This window comes from Microcebus murinus, chromosome 4, assembly GCF_040939455.1.
Source record: "Microcebus murinus isolate Inina chromosome 4, M.murinus_Inina_mat1.0, whole genome shotgun sequence".
NCBI classification, from domain to species: Eukaryota; Metazoa; Chordata; class Mammalia; order Primates; family Cheirogaleidae; genus Microcebus; species Microcebus murinus.
In genome coordinates, this window is record NC_134107.1 from 65231968 (window position 1) to 65249678 (window position 17711).

The following is a 17711-nucleotide window of genomic DNA, read 5'->3' on the forward strand; positions in this document are numbered from 1 at the left end:
TTTTCATATATCTGTTGGTCATTTGTATGTCTTCTTTGGAGAAAGGTCAATTTAGGTCCTTTGTCTATTTTTTAATCAGGTTGTCTTCTTGCTACTTAGTTGTTTGAACTCCTTATATATTTTAGATTTTACCCCCTTAACAGATATATATTTTATTTTTCAGATATTTTATCTCATTCTGTAGGTTTTCTCTTCATTCTGTGATTTTTTCCTTGGGTGTGTAGAAGGTTTTTAGTTTCATATAATTCCATTTGTCTATTGTCACTTTTATTGCCAGTGCTTTTGGTGTTATATCCAAAAATAATCATTGTCCAAAGACATGGAGCCTTAATGTTTTCTTCTAGTAGCTTTATAGGTTCTGATCTTACATTTAATTTTTAATAAACTTTGAGTTTATGTTTATATGTGCTGTGATATAAGGCTCTAATTTTATCCTTCTGTATACTCATATCCCATTTTGTCATCATTTATTGAAGAGGTGCCCTTTCCTCATTGTGTGTTCTTGACACCTTTGTTGAAAATCAATTGATTATAAACATGTGGGTTTATTTTGGGGTTTTCTAGTCTCTTCCATTGGTTTATGTGCCTAAAGATATAAGAAATTTATACATCACCATTGCAGTATCAAAGTATTCTGAATTTGAACAAGTAGTTACTTTTACCAGTGAGTTTTATACTTTTAGTTGTGTTTTTATGTTAGTCATTAGTATCCTTTTCAGCTTAGAGAAATCCCTTTAGCATTTCTTACAAGGCAGGTCTGTTGGTGTTGAATTCCCTCAATGTTTGTTTGTCGGAAAGTCTCTCTCTTTTTATTTCCAAAGAACAGATTTGTTAGGCAAAGTATTATTGGCTGACAGTTTTCTTCCTTTAGCATTTTGAATATATCATCCCACTCTCTTCTGGCTTATAACGTTTCTGCTAAAATATCTGCTGCTAGCTTTATTTAAACACTCTTATACATGATTTGCTTTTTTGTTTCTTGCTGATCCCAGGATCCTCTGTCTTTGATTCTGGATAGTTTAATTATATGTATTGGTGAGTCTTGTTTAGATTGAATTTGATAGGAGGCCTTTGACTTTCTTGTTCCTGAATACTTATAACTTTTCCCCAATTTGGAAAACTTTTCTGTTATTATTTTCTGTTATTTTTCTGTTATTATTCTGTTATTATTTCCTAAAATAAGCTTTCTACCCTTTTGAGTCTCTCCACGCCTTTAATTTCTATATATCTAATATTTGCTTTTTTGCTGCTATCTCATAAATCCCTTAAACTTCCTTCATTACTTTTCATTTTTCCCCATCTCACTGTATATTTTCAAATAACTAATCTTTGAGTTCACAGATTCTTTCTTCTGCTTGATCAATTCTGCTATTGATATTCTTGATTGCATTTTTAATTTCATTCACTGTATATTTTTAGCTCCACAATTTCTGTTTGGTTTTTTAAAAATAATTTCAATGTGTTAAATTTCTAATTTTGATCAGTAATTGTTTTTCTGATTACAATGAATTATTTCTCTGCAGTTTCCTGAAGTTCACTGATCTTCCTTTAAACAACTTGAATTCTTTTTCAGGAAGCTTGTGTACCTCTACAATAGTCTTCCTTTATCCATGAGGGATATGTTACAAGATCCTCAGTGTATACCCCAAATCATGGATACTACCAAACCCTATATACACTATGGTTTTTCCTATATATCATGTGTATGATAAAGTTTAATTTATAAATTATGCACAATAAGAGATTAACAGCAATTAATATAATAGAACTAGTATAACAATATACTATTTACATATTCACAGATAGAGGATTTGTTCATAGTACAGATTCTTAGTGGCCTTTGTTTGGTGTGGAACATGGGAAGGTTTGCTGCTGGCCTGTTGCCTGGGTCACCAGATAGGTAGGCCTGGAACCTGTGTCCAAGGAGTTAAGCCTAGAGATTGGATTTACTGGGGTAAATCTTATTGATTAGGTCCACAAGAATGTGCCTAGAGCCTGGGTCAGTGAGGATAAGCCTATAGCCTGTGTCTGCAGGGGCTGGCCTGAAGCCTGGCCCATAGGGGTTAATCTGATTCTGGGGTAGGCCTGGAACCTGAGTCCATGGATTGGGTTTGAGCTCTGAGTCTTCAGGAGTGAATTTTTAGCCTCAGTCCAGGAAGGCTAGCCTGGCACCAGAGACTATTTGGACAGGCCCAAATGATAAGTCTGCTATACTAGGGCTGAGTCTACTGTAACATGGAGCCAGAGGGGCTGGCCTGGCACTGGGTGTGCCTGGGGCCTGTATCCATAGGGTTGGTATAGAGGCTGGGTCTACATGTGCTGGCCTGATGACTATGGCTTTGAGGGCTTGCCTGGGGCTTGGGCAGCCCTACTGCCTGGAGCTGCTGGAGTTGGCCTGGTTCTGAGGTTGCTCAGAACCCTATCCTGCTGGGCAAGGCTGGACTCTGGGGCTCTGAGATTCTGTCCAGTGCCAAGGTAGGCCTGGAGACTCTGTCTGTAGGGATGGGCCCTGGAGTCTGGTGCCATAGGATCTGGCCTGGCATTTGGGTAAACTTGAAGGCTAAGACCATGGTTCCAGCCCTAGAGTCTGTGTTCATGGGGGTCAGCCCAGAGCCTGAGTCTGTGGAGGCTGACTCTCTGGGATGGCCTAAAGCTTGGGCCATGGGGAACGGCCCAGCACTGGGGTTGGTTCAGAGGCTAGGGCTGCTGGGGTCCACCTCAGGGTAGGCCCAGAGATGAAGTCCACCAGGCAGTCCTGGCTGGAGCTTGGGACTGTAGGATCCAGCCAGGCACTAGTGTGGGCCTAGAGACTTAGTCTGTGGTACCAGTCTGGGTCTTGGGCCTTGGGGCCTTCCCAGCATTGGGTTTTACTGGGAAGGGCCTAGAATTGTCATCAGAGGCAAAGCTGGTGCTCACTTTTCTTTCCTTCTCCCAAGTGCAGTGTATCTCTCTCCATGCTGTGTTGCCTGGGTTTGGGGAAGGGTGGAACGGTAATGTGAAACTGTCCTTTCTAACCTCTTTTTTGTTTCTGTGTTACAACAAATTCCTGGGATCTCTCACTTGGTTTTTAGAGCTCTTATGAAGGTATTTGTGTGTGTGGAGAGTTGTTCAAATCAATGTTTCTGCAGGAGGACAAGTGCTGCAAAGTCCTATCCTGACACCTTGCTGACATCAGTCTTTGCTGTGTCTTAGGATAACTAATCTGTATAGGATATGGGAAGATATTTTGGATGTGTAACATACTCATATTCAAAAAAATGATATTGCTGTTGTTATATTTATATTTGGACAACAGCATCAGCTATTACCTTGTTACAATCATACTCTTATTTCTTAATATTTTATTATTTTATATGCGATTCTTTTATTGTGACATTATAAAGGTTTATTACAATGAAGAAATCTTGTTTATTTTTAGAACTTAAGCACAATTAAAGGGAAATGTTTGTGTTTTTTATCTCTTAAGATTTGCATATCAAAGACAAAGAAGAGTGAAGTATATGGAAGAAGGGAGATATTTAATAGTACACCTTAAGTTTCCTGGACCTTGCTGTCTTCCATTTTCTACACATTTTCAGACCCCTTCATAGGCAGGTTCAACAAAGTAAAGACAGCCTGCCTGGACTCTCAGATTTAAAAATGACATCTTTAATTTTTAAACCCATAATAATACGTAACAATTAAATAGGTGAAGAGATTTAAAAGACCTTGGTTTTTTAATCTGAAGAGATGACAACACTGAGTGAATTCCTGTTAAGTTTGAACATTTTCCGAGCATGAGTCATGTGTTAACAGGTCATGCTCACATACATCATTTTCTTTAAAGCTCACATTACTGTTGAGAACATTATGGTCCCAGTTTTCAGATAGTGATCAGCATACTGATGCTTAGAGGGGTGAAATCACTAACAAATAGTAGAGTGCACAGAACTGAAATTATCAATCTTTACCTTTGGCCATTAGATGGGCTAGAATTTAAACTGTCAAATTGCAAGCAAGATTCATTTCTGACTTCACATCCAAACCTCTCATTATGAGCTTTGATAAGGGAACAATTTCAATAATGAATAAGCAAATGTAGAATCAAGTACCTATTGTAACATTTCACAGTCTAGTACTTAACAAAGTTTTTTTAAAAAGTCTCTTATTTGTACGTGATGTCCTTGCTGGCTATTGCCAATGATCTCTATCTACAGAACTCAGCATAATAATTAGCACAAAGTGGACTTTCAGTAATATCTACATGTACAAAAGAGAAATACATAGATAAATAACAAAGTTATTTTTAGATTATTGCACCTGACTTTAAGAGCTGGAAAAATACATGCTTAACAAACAGTGTAGAAGAGCAAGTTAATGATTTATAAGAAGAGTTTGCTAAAAAGTGATAAATTAATTCTCTTTAATCCCTGTGAACCATACCCTGAAAAGTAGTGACCCTTTGGCACAGGCAAACCCTCATGAGTGGTCTGTGCTTCGGCAAGCCATATTTTGAAAAGTAAGGTTTAGGGAAAATGGTATAGGGATACTACTAAAAACAGTTGTATAGAACTTTATCGTGTTTAAAACAATTTTATATACACTATTTCATATAATCCTTACACCTACCCTACCCTGGGATAGAGATATGTTCCCTATTTAAATGAGAGTTGTGGAGGTTAAACACTCTCATGCTCTATAACTGTGAAAGGAGGGCTCCAAATACACTTGCAGTCCTGTATAGCCCGCCATCCCCTGGCCTTTAAGTCACTCAATCACAGTATACCTGCCTCACATTCTTCCTTCTTATCTTTGAGTATCCTGAGGGGCTTTGTCAACTGTGAGCTGGGTTTTAGCTTCACTGGCCTGCCATTCCCCACTCCTCACACTGGCAACCCTATTACACAGCAATAAGCACAAAAGACTGATAATCTTATCCTTTCCTCTTCTGCTAGAGTGAAGGGATTAGAGAGGAAAAGAATGGAGGAATGAAGAGGTGGCCCTCAGGTAACGAGGAGCAGGGAAGAGAGAGCACATGAAGACTTATGATTCTACAGAAATCATGTGCAGATTTAGCCATTTTGCTGAGCATTGTTTCTATTTCTCCTGGTGGATAAATTGATCTGAATGTTCATAAATATATTTTAAGCGAGAACATAGTTTTTCTTTTATTAAAGGACTCTTCCCAATATCATTTTGTTAATGATGATGATGATGATGCTAACATAACTTCCTATTTATAAAGCATTATATCTTATTTGATCTTTATAACAACATAACAAAATAAAATGACACGGTTCAGCATGAAGGAATAACTTCTTCAAGGTTATAGAGCTTAAAAGAAAACACAGCTGGATCCCGAGGCTCCATATTCTTTTCATGTCCAGTACTTGGATCACAGGAACCCTGATATTACAATGACGTTAGAGCCAATCAATCTATCTTCAGGTAGAAATAATTTATATAAATATATCGGAAAGCCACAAAGAAAGCCTTTCCATTCTATATTCAGTCAAACAGGTAAACGTGTGACTTTATACCATGGAACAACCAATTTTCTACCAGGAATGAAGTTGACATCAATTTCAGAGAAACAAAAGCAAGAGACAAATAAATCAGATTAGCCTGTTGGTTTACAAAGTGAGAATTGGACCCACAACCACATGTCTGCAGACTGCTTTTATGTCAGAACACATTGTTTGGTTTCCAGCATTCCTTCGAGCTTGCATTCAATTATGAACTGATAATGACTACTATTTGGTAATAGTGTTTTATTTTCAAGCATATTTTGCCTCAAAGACCCACTCAAGTCCCCCAAAAGTATCTTTTTAGTAAGAAACATCCCCTGCTGCATTTTCAGGGAGGCAGGATGATGTCATAAAATGCCCTTTGGGATTGGGCAGAACTGGTTTCAAGTTCCAGCTCTGACATTTTTTATCTTTGTTACCTTGGGCATATTCTAGAAAATGGACATAATAATGCTGGTTTTATAGAGTTTTATAAGTACAAGCAAAACCTTTTTTCTGCTTGAAATTATATTAAAATGTAGTTAATAATATTTGAATATTTGTTTTATGCTTTACACATTTACTATGTGACCCTACCTCGTAGAAGGCATTCGATAGATATTTGTAGAATTATAGGAATTGCAGCTGTTTGTCTTAGCTTATATAAGTTGAATCCAATCGTGATTATCTATATCAAGAAATGATGTTGGACCGAATGACTGAGATTGGCAAAGTCCAGCCTGAGACTGTGGAATGTCCCATGGCCGACTCTTTCATCCCTGCTGTTGAGTGCTGTGGCTAGCTGATATTCTCCGGTTTATCACCCCAGGGAAAGCTCTCAGCATTTGTTCTGCCATCTGGAAGATAGGGATAAGATAGCACAGCATGGCCTTCCTACAATATAGGGTTTTGATGGGGATGAACTCTGATATTATATATGAAAATGTTTGTAAACTGTGCAAATATAAAGAGGCGTCATTGTTACTGTCACATCTTGTCCTAATGGTCAATGGTGTTTGTGCATCATGGATCAGCTCTTGGGTCAGGAATGTGGATGCTACAACCATATTTTTACTGCTTATGATAAATCATAGGATCAAATTGGAACACTTGAAATCATCATGCAAAGGCCATCAAAGGATTTTTGTTGTTATTTGTTGTTATTTTTCCCTGGAAGTTAAGTGCCTGTGTTAACTCTCCAAATCTGTGTTATTTTCTTCATTCTCGTTCAGGAATTACATAGTATGAAAAAAAAAAATCCTGTTCTCACTATATTTCTGACTTGTTCAAACATAACCATATTTTGAGCTAACATTTTCATATGAAATTTTGGCACTGTATTTTGACTCAAAGAAGAGAAGAAATACTTGGGGCCTTGTTTTCATATTTGTTGTTTTATTTGTATGCTGCAGTTTGCCTCTAAACTTTTTATGTCACTGAACTGAAGGAAAACATCCCGGACAAGTGTCCCCATCATTAATCATATTTCCATTCACATATAGCCAAGTTCAGTTCATTTCTAACACCATGTACTGAGTTTCTACTCTGCCTCACACTATACTAGTAGATAAGGAAATGGCATAGCTCCCTACACTCAAGGAGTTCAGTCTAGTTGGCGAGGCAAACTCTCGATTATAATCCAACATGATGAACCCTTTGATGGAGCTATGCACAGCAGGGCAAGAGAGAACAGAAGGTGGCCACCTGCATTAACGAGGTCAAACAGCCAGGAAAGCCTTCCTGAAAAAAGGGACACTCTTAAGTATCAGTAAATTTAAAAATAAAGAAGACAAACTCTCCAAATGACTAGTTAGCTGCATTCCAGAATATACTATTCTAGAAAAGAATTCCTAACTTTATCTTCTCCCTTATATTATCTTGATTGATTTACTATTACTTTTTGTTATTTGTTTCAGAAGTTAAAAGTAATTATTTGCCAGCTGATCTTCCTTAAAATCTCAAGGGGCAAAACTGAGAGCTGGATTTTGTAAAAAGGGTGATCATATATTCTTAAGGCTGTTTGAAAGCAATTTGGAGATGTCATTTCATCTTCTAAGATTCTAACTTGATTCACTGCATTTAAAAACAAACATCTCCTTTAAAAATCATCCTAAGTGTGGCATCTTTCTCAAGGCATCACGTGCCGTGTGCCAAATGAAAATATTGACGTGGTCTGCTGCACTGTTCCACTAACATTTACTTTGAAGTCATACGTTTTCCCCTTAGGAGGGGAAAAACCAACCTCCAATTCCTTAATTTATAATTTAAGAAGTTTTGTTAGATCAAAAGGAAAGAATGAATGAACAGAAGCAGAGTGTAAAAAGCTTTAATATTTGAGTGATCACACCATATTTGGAGCGGCCTGTCTTCCTGCTGCTGTGTAGCACAAACAGAACAAAGAAACCAGAGAGTGATTTGCTCAAGGTTGTTCAATGTGAGTCAGAAAAGATTGAGTATTTGAATGCAAGGCAGAGCTGACATCTTTCTCTCCCTTAAAAAGGTATTTTTGTATGTGATTGGTTTCAATCTCAACAAAGTAAACATCATCACATTTCATACATTTCAAGCAACAAACAAGGCATAGCTGCTTTTCTTAAGGGGTGGAGTGTTGGGAGACCTCAGGGGGAAAGTGTTTACCACACAACAAAACACATAAACATGTCACTTAATGGGAGGGTGGTGGAGATTGGTATGAACTCCTTGGGACAAATATTGAGCATAAGAAAATACGAGGTAGAGGTAGAGATGGGCAGAGATGCAGAGATCAGACCGTGAGGGAGCAGGAACTGGGGAGACAGTGTGGGCTATTGCTTCCTGAAACTTCCTACGTGCCTTTACATTTCCTATCTCTGGGGGGCTTTCCAGTGCCTCTCACCCTCCCTAGCTGTTCCAGTAAACCCCATCTTCATTGTTCACATCTAGTCTATGTGCAAGACAATATAACCTCCTGGTTAAAAGCTCATATGTAGCATTAAATAGCACTGCATTCAAATCCAAAAGCTATTTGCTCCCAGTTTAGGGGTTTCTGGCAAGCTAATTTAGTTCTCTGAGCCTCAGGCTTTCTCATCTGAAAAAAAACCAAAACAAAATGGGAGTAATAGTGTCCGCTCCAGAGGTTGTTATAGAATTAAATAGGAGCATCCCTGTCTCAATGCATTGCCTGACAATGATTAATTAATGGCAGAAAATGTTATCATTTTCATGGCATATAGTGCATATATCATCTTCATTTGTTTGTCTTCACATAAAGAATGCTGGCTCTCTCAAACAGGCTGTAAGTAAAACATGAGGTTACTTTGAAGCCTATCCAATAGGCTTTGATACTGAATTCCAGTTCCTTCTCATTAAAGAATTGAGCCATAATCCTGAACCATCTGTGGTTGAGGGAATGCATCTACTCTGTTCAGAGATGAGATTCCATTCCTTTACCCATTAGGGATCAAACATGGTACCCAAAAATATAGCATCTTGGAAATGGAGGAAATAGCAGAAGCAGGAAAGTCTCTGTGACTTCTCTTGTGCCCTTTTTCCTGAAGACTATCATGTGGCAGGTGTTTTGACCTATACCTGGAGGGAAGAAGTATCACATAAGGATGCCAAGAAGAAACTGAACAAGCAGGCCTTGCTAAGTTCCTCCAGTTTATTACCATTAGATTATATCCTTTTGCCCTCCAATCACACTTCTGCAAGGCTGTCCATAAAAATACAGTTTTGCCTGGTTCTTTAGGTCTTTACTTCTAAAGGCTCCCACATCAAATAAAACTTGCATTAAATAAATTTGTTATGCTTTCTCTTGTCAATCTGTCTTTTGTTACAGGGGTATCAGTCACGAACCTTGTAATTTGTGAAAAAAGAAATCTTTTCCCTTCCACACAACTCTTGTCTACCCCAGGATATTTGCTTCTTATTAGAGGACTTTATTTCAAACCTCATATGTTCCTTTTTTTCTTTATTTGTTTGTTTTGGTAGACTGTTAACCCTTAACTATTATAAAGTCTTTGTGATAATTTTCATGTGGTTTGGTTCACCCCACTGGGTCAACATTTTTCAGTAATGAGGTGGGGTTTTATAATCTCCTTTGGCAGGAAAGAACTTGATTTGAAAATGGAATCACATTGGATCACACCATGGTACATCCTATATATGACCATTTATATGATACCCTAGACAGATGTACCTGGGAACCTTATTATTTATTTTTTTATGATTAACATCATTCGAGTTATCCAGTTCCTTCTGGAGAGAGGTAGAACTCTGTTCTCCTGATTCCCAAGCTAGCAAGTTTTCACTTGTACCATCCAAGGAATCTGGTACAAGGAGAATAACAGCAAATTTCAGAGCAACAATGAACATAGTCAAGTCTAACATCAGAGTAAGGGAATCTGAGGTTTCAACTGAAAATTTTTAGAGCCTAATTCTAAGGAATAGCATGTGAGCAAATTGCAAGGAAACATAGAGTTGAATCTGATGAAAGTGGTGGAGAGAAAGTAGGGTTAGAATATAAATCATGACAGCCAGCATGGATAAAAAGAACATGAAGTAGGGTGAAGGCTGGCAGATAAGACTGACTGGTAGTTATGAAGCTGAAGTTCTAAGAAATTAGAGATCTGAAAGACTTGTAGTGTAGGAGAAGTGGGAGTTGCTGTCAAGTGGAGCTTCCAGAGATCCAAAGCCCAGAGCCCATGTTGGAGCCAATTAGGAATAATCTACTTTTCTTTGGTCCCTCTTATCTACCCCAGGGCATCTGCTTCCAAATAGAGGACTTTATACCTAAACTGGCACAGTTCCCTGTCTTGCTTCCTACCTTTCCACCTGACTCAACCCTATAAGAGTTGGTACAGAGAAGACAATAGTTCACTACATCCAAAGTCAGTTAAGAATACAGGGGGATTGATTTGGTTATGTAAGAAAAATATAAAGAAAACGAATTGCAAGGTATAAGCTGGACTCTAAAGAAGTTTTTGCATGAAAGTGGAAGAATAGTAGTTGGGAAGGTTTCCCGGGTAGCCAAGAGCATGGGCAGGTCTCTGGGCTTGACAAGAAACCAGTGTGAGATGATGGGGTTGCTTTTGAGGACTAGGTGGATGGTGGCATTTTCTTGGGCAAACCACATTCAACGAAAAAGAAGGAATAAGTGGAATAAACATTTATTGGGCATATGAACATGTATCCATTAATTTATTTACATTATCTCATGAAATCTATAGAGATCTGTAACATCCCTATGAGACTAGTATTATTGAGAAAACATTTTTACAGAAGAGAAATTTTAAAAAAAAATTTAAATTTTCTTCCCATCTAATTTTTATGTATAAATCGAGGTCATCCTCCAATATAAATATTTTTGAATACTGCATTTTTACTTGATATCTTGCTTCCATATTTTCTATCAGGAATACAAAATTTTCACAATTATAATTTTTGACAGACATATAATACTTCACTATGAGGCTATGCCATGATTTATTTAACAAGCTCTGAATGACTAAGGAGTGGGTTCCCCCCCCCAGTGTTTCATTATTTTAAATAATATGACAGTAAAAAATTTTGAATATAAATGTTAGGACTTGTTTTTGATGATTTCCTTAAAAGAGACTCCTCTAAATTGAATACGTAGATCAATAGGCATAAATAATTTTACTTTACTTATATATTTCCCAATTGTTTCAAAGAAAATTCATTTAGTTTACACTAGAAAAGCAATTCTAAAACCAGAAACAATCAGACTGAGGAGCCCGTACCCAAAGGCTCTTCCCACGGTCCAGACTCTACCAGAGAAGCCAGCATTCACTGGAGCTATCCCTTATTCCGGCCTGCCCAACCCTTTCTTGCTTCCCTTGATCCACAGTCAATTTCAGAGCATATGTTGTACTTGGACTGTTTCTACTTGCTTACTGAAAGGAATGTCATGACACCTGTCCCCTAAAATGGGTAGGAAGAGTCGAGATATTACATCTTCATGATTTCTCTCCCCTCAAGCGAGCAGACAATTTCCTCGATGACAATCCCAGTCCAGCTGTGTTTCACATAATCTCACCTTTACTTGAGGTATCCCAGCCAGTGCAAAAAAAATTGTCCATGTATTTTCTGTAACTATATGCACTGTCACACTTTCTCGACTAATTTGGGGGCAACAGACCAATATAATAATTGCTTTACCCACCTGCATTGCTTGTGGCATTGAACTCAGCCCTTAGCAAGAGTCTGACCAAATACAGTGGGGCTCAACCACAGTGTGAAGCCATATTGGTTAAATTTATACTCGCCACAGAATAGTTAGCTTGGGCCTGAACATGTGGGTGTTAACAACAGTCCCCAACTGTCTTACCTCACTTAGTCTTGCCTTTTTGATGCAATCACTCCAGGGAAAATGCAGACTTATCTAGAAAAGAGGAAACAGAGGAGAGGAATAAGTAGGAATTAAAAGAGGAATTAAGATGTGTGATATAAAGCATTCAGATCAATATGTTTTTTTTTTTTCCAATACAAATAACCATCTCACTTCATAATTCAGGAAAAGAACAAAAATGCAGTAAGAGAAAATCATGTTCACATCAAGTGACTCAACCACCCCCTACAGAATTCATACCCGAGTTAAGTCTAGTCTTCAGAAATGACCTGGCAAGATGAAACAAAAGTCATTTCAGAATCATTTAATCTCTAACTTCAATTTTCAGAATGCAAAGAGCCATAGCAGTACCCTAGCTCGTTAGCTCAGGGAGGGCTCTGGCAAATGAATCCAGTCTAATTACAAAACGCCTCTGAGATAGCAAGTGCAACATGCGTATGCTCTTCCGTGATCTGACTTCTCCAAAGGTATAACCCCACATGTTAATAAGCAACTTTAATTCATGCTGGTATGAAAGCAATGAGTCTAATCTTAAATCTATAATCATATACTTGGGCATGAATGCTTTCCTTAGCATGAAATAATACTGAAAATATTCTGATGCAATAGGGCTTATATATTTTTTTAAATTCTAATAAAGAACACTTCTCTTTGACTATGCTTATTATCTTGTCAAATACATGCATAATTATGATTTATATACTTTATTATTCTTTATGAAATGATTAAACGTACAACTAATTTTAGCTGAAAACCTATGATTCCTCTAAGATTCTAGAACTCTATACCTTCAAATTACTTTAACTATTTTGACTGAAGATCATGACTATTTTATTCTATTAATAATATCCCAAAGAATGTCAGACATAAAGAGACAAATTCACATTCATAAAGGTCAAAGTGAAAAATCTTCTCATTTATATGTGCTTTAATTATCAGTGCAAACATTTTTACTCAAATTCACACAGCCCTAACCTTACATTTCTGTCTTCAGGATCAATACTTTTCCATGTTTTATGTAACAGTTCAAAAGAAGACATTTTATGCTTTGCTAGTTATAAGACATATGAAAACAGTATTAGAAATCAATCTTCATTAGGATCATGTGAGAAGACAAATCGGCATAAGAACTTCCACTAGAAAGATAAAGAGGATTCTTGCATTTGCACAGGAGATTGTTTCAGTTATCACCCATGCAGGTTGGCATTTTTTCAATACCGCGATGTAACAATCCTAACTAAAAAAATGTTGATCGCCAATAAATGTTTTATGGTGAGTCCTGAATTTATTAAATTCATCATAGAATTTCCCTTCCAGGTCCCAACTCACATTTATATGGCATCATCAAGAAAATTTATATATATCATTTAAAAAGTATTAATCATAACAAATAATCTTTCTCTGATACTCCTACTCAAGTTTCTCCAAAACTTGGGCTGAAGTAGGTTATTATTGGCAATGTTTCCAGAATGCCACGCATATAATTCTATCACAACATTTGTCATCTAATACTATGGTTGACAGTTTAGTCTGTTCTTCTTCCCTATCACACCGTGAAATGTGTAAAGGAAGTAACTGCATCTCATTAATGATGGGACAAAAATGATTAACATATGTGTTCACAATTTCCCCACCCTCCACTCAGAGAGAACACTGAGGCTTTGCCTGCTTAGATTACCTGACCTTTTCTCTCTATGCTCCCCCAAAAGACAGAACTTTCATTTGAATCTAGTTCTTTCATTTCCAGATCAGTTTCTTGACTTGGAAGATACAGAATGGGGTAAATAATAGAGAAAACAGACCTAGAAAGTTAGAAGGAAATGAGATAGGGTTAAGAAGGACAGGGCCAAGAGAGCTTATTCTCAGGAGAATAACAGAAAGAAGAAAAAATGCACAGTTAAGGTGCAGAGTATCCAGCATGAAGATAGTGCAGAAGATCTAGAGGTCAGCAGCATCAGGAGGTCATAAATGGGTAAATAAGGGGTGAGGGGGAGGAGAGGGGAATGGAAAAAGGGGAGAAGGTGGCAGTAGGGGAGGGAGAATCTGTTAATTTCCAAGAGACCCCCAGGGATGGGAAGGTATTGCTGAAGAGGAGGGTAGAAGAGAATTTTAAGGAGTTCTATTAAGGACTATGTGCTTCAATCCCTTTCACTGGTCTTTGAAAGAGATCAATAATGAGAGTTTTGGGGGGTATTAATGGACTTCTTTCATAGAAACACACCCTGGACTGAATCAATGGTCTCTATATTTAATGGTATTGAAATCACTTATTTACCCTCATTGTTCTGCACAGTATTTGGTACAAATTGCATTTCTGATGAGAGATCATTGAATAATGAGAACGTCTAAACATGTAAAATTTTGTACAGTTACCTACTTCCACTAGCAGAAGAAATTGAAAGATGAGAATTTAACATATATGTAATAGATCTGATGCCCTATCAGGTATGTGCAGTGATCTTGTTCATCTTTCACTAATCAAGGATAAAGACTGTTCAAAATAATATAATTAAAGAATGAAATATAGGACTTATACCAGAGAAGAAATAGAAAAAAGAATGAAATATCAACATTCAAGTTAGGCAAAATGAAAATTTCATTAATTTAATATAAATTAAGTTGGAAGCAAATTGTCAGGGACAGAGGATTAAAAGAGACATTGTTTTGAGGCTGCTTGCAAGCTAGTAGGTGAGAAAAAGAAGAGCTAAAAAGCAACCACACTATTCTTAGTAGATAGAGGGAAGCCCAGATGCTTAGAGGCACAGAAAGAAAAGTGCTCACTCTGATTTTGGTACCACCAAGTGTCAGGACTGTCCACATGGGGCTCACACATCAAGGATGTACAGTAGTTCACCAGACAGAGAGGACAGTATACCTGGCAGAGAAAGCTGCATACACAGAAGCATGAGTGAATAAATAGGCAAGACATGTTTGAAAATCACAAAAAGGTTATAGATTAATATTTGGAAGATGTGGTGCTTATAATGGAGTAGTGATGGTGTTAGAATGGAGGGCTTGGAAGGGTAGAGAATCAGGCTGGAGTGGAGGTCTGGTTCATATTAGAAACACCATGGATAAATGAATGCTATGATTTCTTAAAAAGGACTGTTTCAGAAGATAAGAGGGAGAGAAAACACACACAATTTTTGATCTGTTAGAGAAAGAAGGTGTCTGTGGGATTAGAGGGAGATGAGCCTGCAGCAGGCAAAGCCTGAGAAGAGCGCAGGCGTTATGCAATTGTCCCCGTGAAGGCTAACAGGCACACTAGTGGAGAGGTGCATTTCGAATGATGTGTTTGGGGTCATGATTGACAGGATGTGATGATCGCTTGAACACAAAGGGTGAAGGTGAGAGTGTAATTGAGAAAGACACAGAGGCTGGTGGTTCCAGAGACTGAGTGGATTGTGGTGCCTCCATTAACCAAGACAGGATATGTAAGAAGAGCAATCCTGAAAGAATAGATGTTATATTCCATCTTGGAAATATTGTACTTGATGTATTTATAAGACATGGTCTTTAGCCATAAACAATGTTTCATGCACCAAGAAGATAACCTGAGTGTGCTGATGCCAATGAACATAAGACGAAGAAATAAAACCAAAGTGAAACCTGGTCAGGGATGGGAGGGCAGAGTAGTGTTTAAGAGAGAGGGAAAAAATTGCCAAAGAGTAGTCATGTAAATAAAAGGGAAAACACAACACTGGGGTGAGCTGGGAGTCTGAGTTTAAAAGAAAAGAAGCTAAAGAAAAATGGGGGCTTTGTCCTTCATAAAAAATCAAGGTGTCAAAGAGTTTAGGATTTGGATTTCGAAGACTTCAGTATCTTTCATCTGAAAAATTTCAAAGGATGTTGATAAGCTCCACACTAAACAATGTGAAAAGATTAAATGATATTTTCAGAGGTAACAAAGTAAAAGTGCTTCTGAATTACAAAATACTATATAAATATTTGTCTTAGAACTATATATTTTTAGTTAATAGAAATATGCCTACCTTCCTTCCTTTCTTCTTATTGGCATTTGAATACTATTAGAATTTGCTTCAATGAGCATTGCTAGGAAATGAGAGCACATATTTAAGCCTCAATGAGTTTGGTTCCAAATTCCTAAGGGAAGATATCAATTAATTCTAACTTCAGAAACTGAAAATGCATTCATGGAGAGGGTGACAATGAAGTAGGAAAGATGAGTGGGTTGTTAGCATACAGAGAAAATGTGCTATAAGTGTAGTATACTCTCAGTTAAAGTTTGTGCAATGAAAATCATGTACAACAAGGCTGTATTTTGCCAGGTGAATATAATCCCCAGAACTTTAATATTTGTGCTTAAAGATTTTAAAAGGCTGTTTTGGACATGCACAGCCTTTGTTCTATGAGCTTTGTACATAAATGATGACCCAAATCAATGAAAGATTTAATCCAAACTGATGCAAATGTAAATGCCCTAGTTTTAGCCAGCTGCAATAGTTATTTCTGTGCATCTGGGAAACAGCTGTTGAGCCTCATCTATGCACTGGGTTTTGTTCCACTTCAAATGGGTGTCAAGAATAAAAGAAATGTAAGTGATTACACGGTGGTACACATTTCAGAAATGCACAAGAGTTTCTGAGCATTCCTTCTCTGAGCAGCTTCTAAGTCATCCTCCTCTCATAGAACTGGCATGATGGAACATTCTCATGGATTATACCTTTCTCCACACAAGCTCTGAGGGCACCCAGGCTGGCTGGAAGGAAGGTGTAGGTGCTTTAATGATTCCAAAAGCATTTTTCCCCATGATTACACGGAACAAGTAAAGGGATAGTCATTTTCAAGGCCAAGCAGAGCAGTTACTTACCAGAACGCAAAGGTTATGAATGGATGTGCCCAAGCTGATGCTGACAGTCAGAGGCAAAATGCAGGGCTTGACCCTTCACTGCAAGAAGCTGCAGAGACCATGCATCTGAGCCAGACAGTTGACGAGATGCCTTCTCCTTGGGATTCATACCACAACAATAGGCTAATAGATTTATGCCATAAAGGCAATGACCTTTGTGGGCAGGAACATTTTCTCACAGGAGAGAAAAAGGCACCATAGGCCCGTGTGCTACGGTTTTGACAGTGACTGACAGCATGGGCTGGACCTAGTCTCCAGGAAGCGTATGCATAGACTTTTGCATTGTTACCCTTTGATTAACTTCTGACACACTTTGCAACATAAAACTCTTACAGGGAAATTGCTCTGTAATGCTGGCTGTAACATCTAGAAACTTTGCCAATGAGAGCTAAAAGCAATTTGGCCCAAAATAATATGCATGTGTGTGTATGTGTGTAGGGGACACACTTTGGTCTTTAAAGTTCCAGACTCATAATGCTATTATTCAAGTGCAGTGTTTAGAAAAAGCTTCTCACATGTTATAGGCATATTGTGCATGAAAAGACTTAAGCAATGCCAAGATGAAAATAAATAATGCATGAAGTCAGAGGCCTGAAGCAAATGTTAACTAATTTCAAAATGGGTCAAAATCACAACAATTAAGTCCCTGACATGTGAAGTCATTTTTTTCTTCCTAAAATATTAACCAACTTGCTTTACTTCTTCTAGATTGATTTGTAGAGCATGAAAGGTCATTTTGGAGGCAGGGGGGGAATTTGGCTTCTACAAGCCATCCATAATGAGAGCCAATAAATTAGGTAAAGCTCCTGTTTACCTAAGCTGAAATATTGATGTCCAAGACCACATCGAATGCAAATCTCTACATTAATCATTTTTCTCTAGTCGGGAAATTCAGACCATGGTAACACATGCTTTGATAGACCTATACATCATAGTTACAGCAACATTAGACAGTGGCTCAGTGACAGAATACAAATATATTGCATTGGATTTCCTTCATTTTCCC

At 37.6% G+C, this 17711-nt stretch overlaps 1 protein-coding gene across 7 annotated transcripts in view; it reads right to left on the minus strand.

Annotated features, from left to right (window-relative positions):
• Positions 1-17711, minus strand: part of LOC142870624 (teneurin-4-like) — a 2325019-nt gene that overhangs the window by 1368639 nt on the left and 938669 nt on the right. For all 7 annotated transcript variants that reach the window (XM_076002352.1, XM_076002347.1, XM_076002349.1 and 4 more), the window contains one exon: positions 11815-11868. The gene's annotated coding sequence lies outside the window, so the exon portion shown is untranslated. The remainder of the gene's footprint in view (positions 1-11814; positions 11869-17711) is intronic.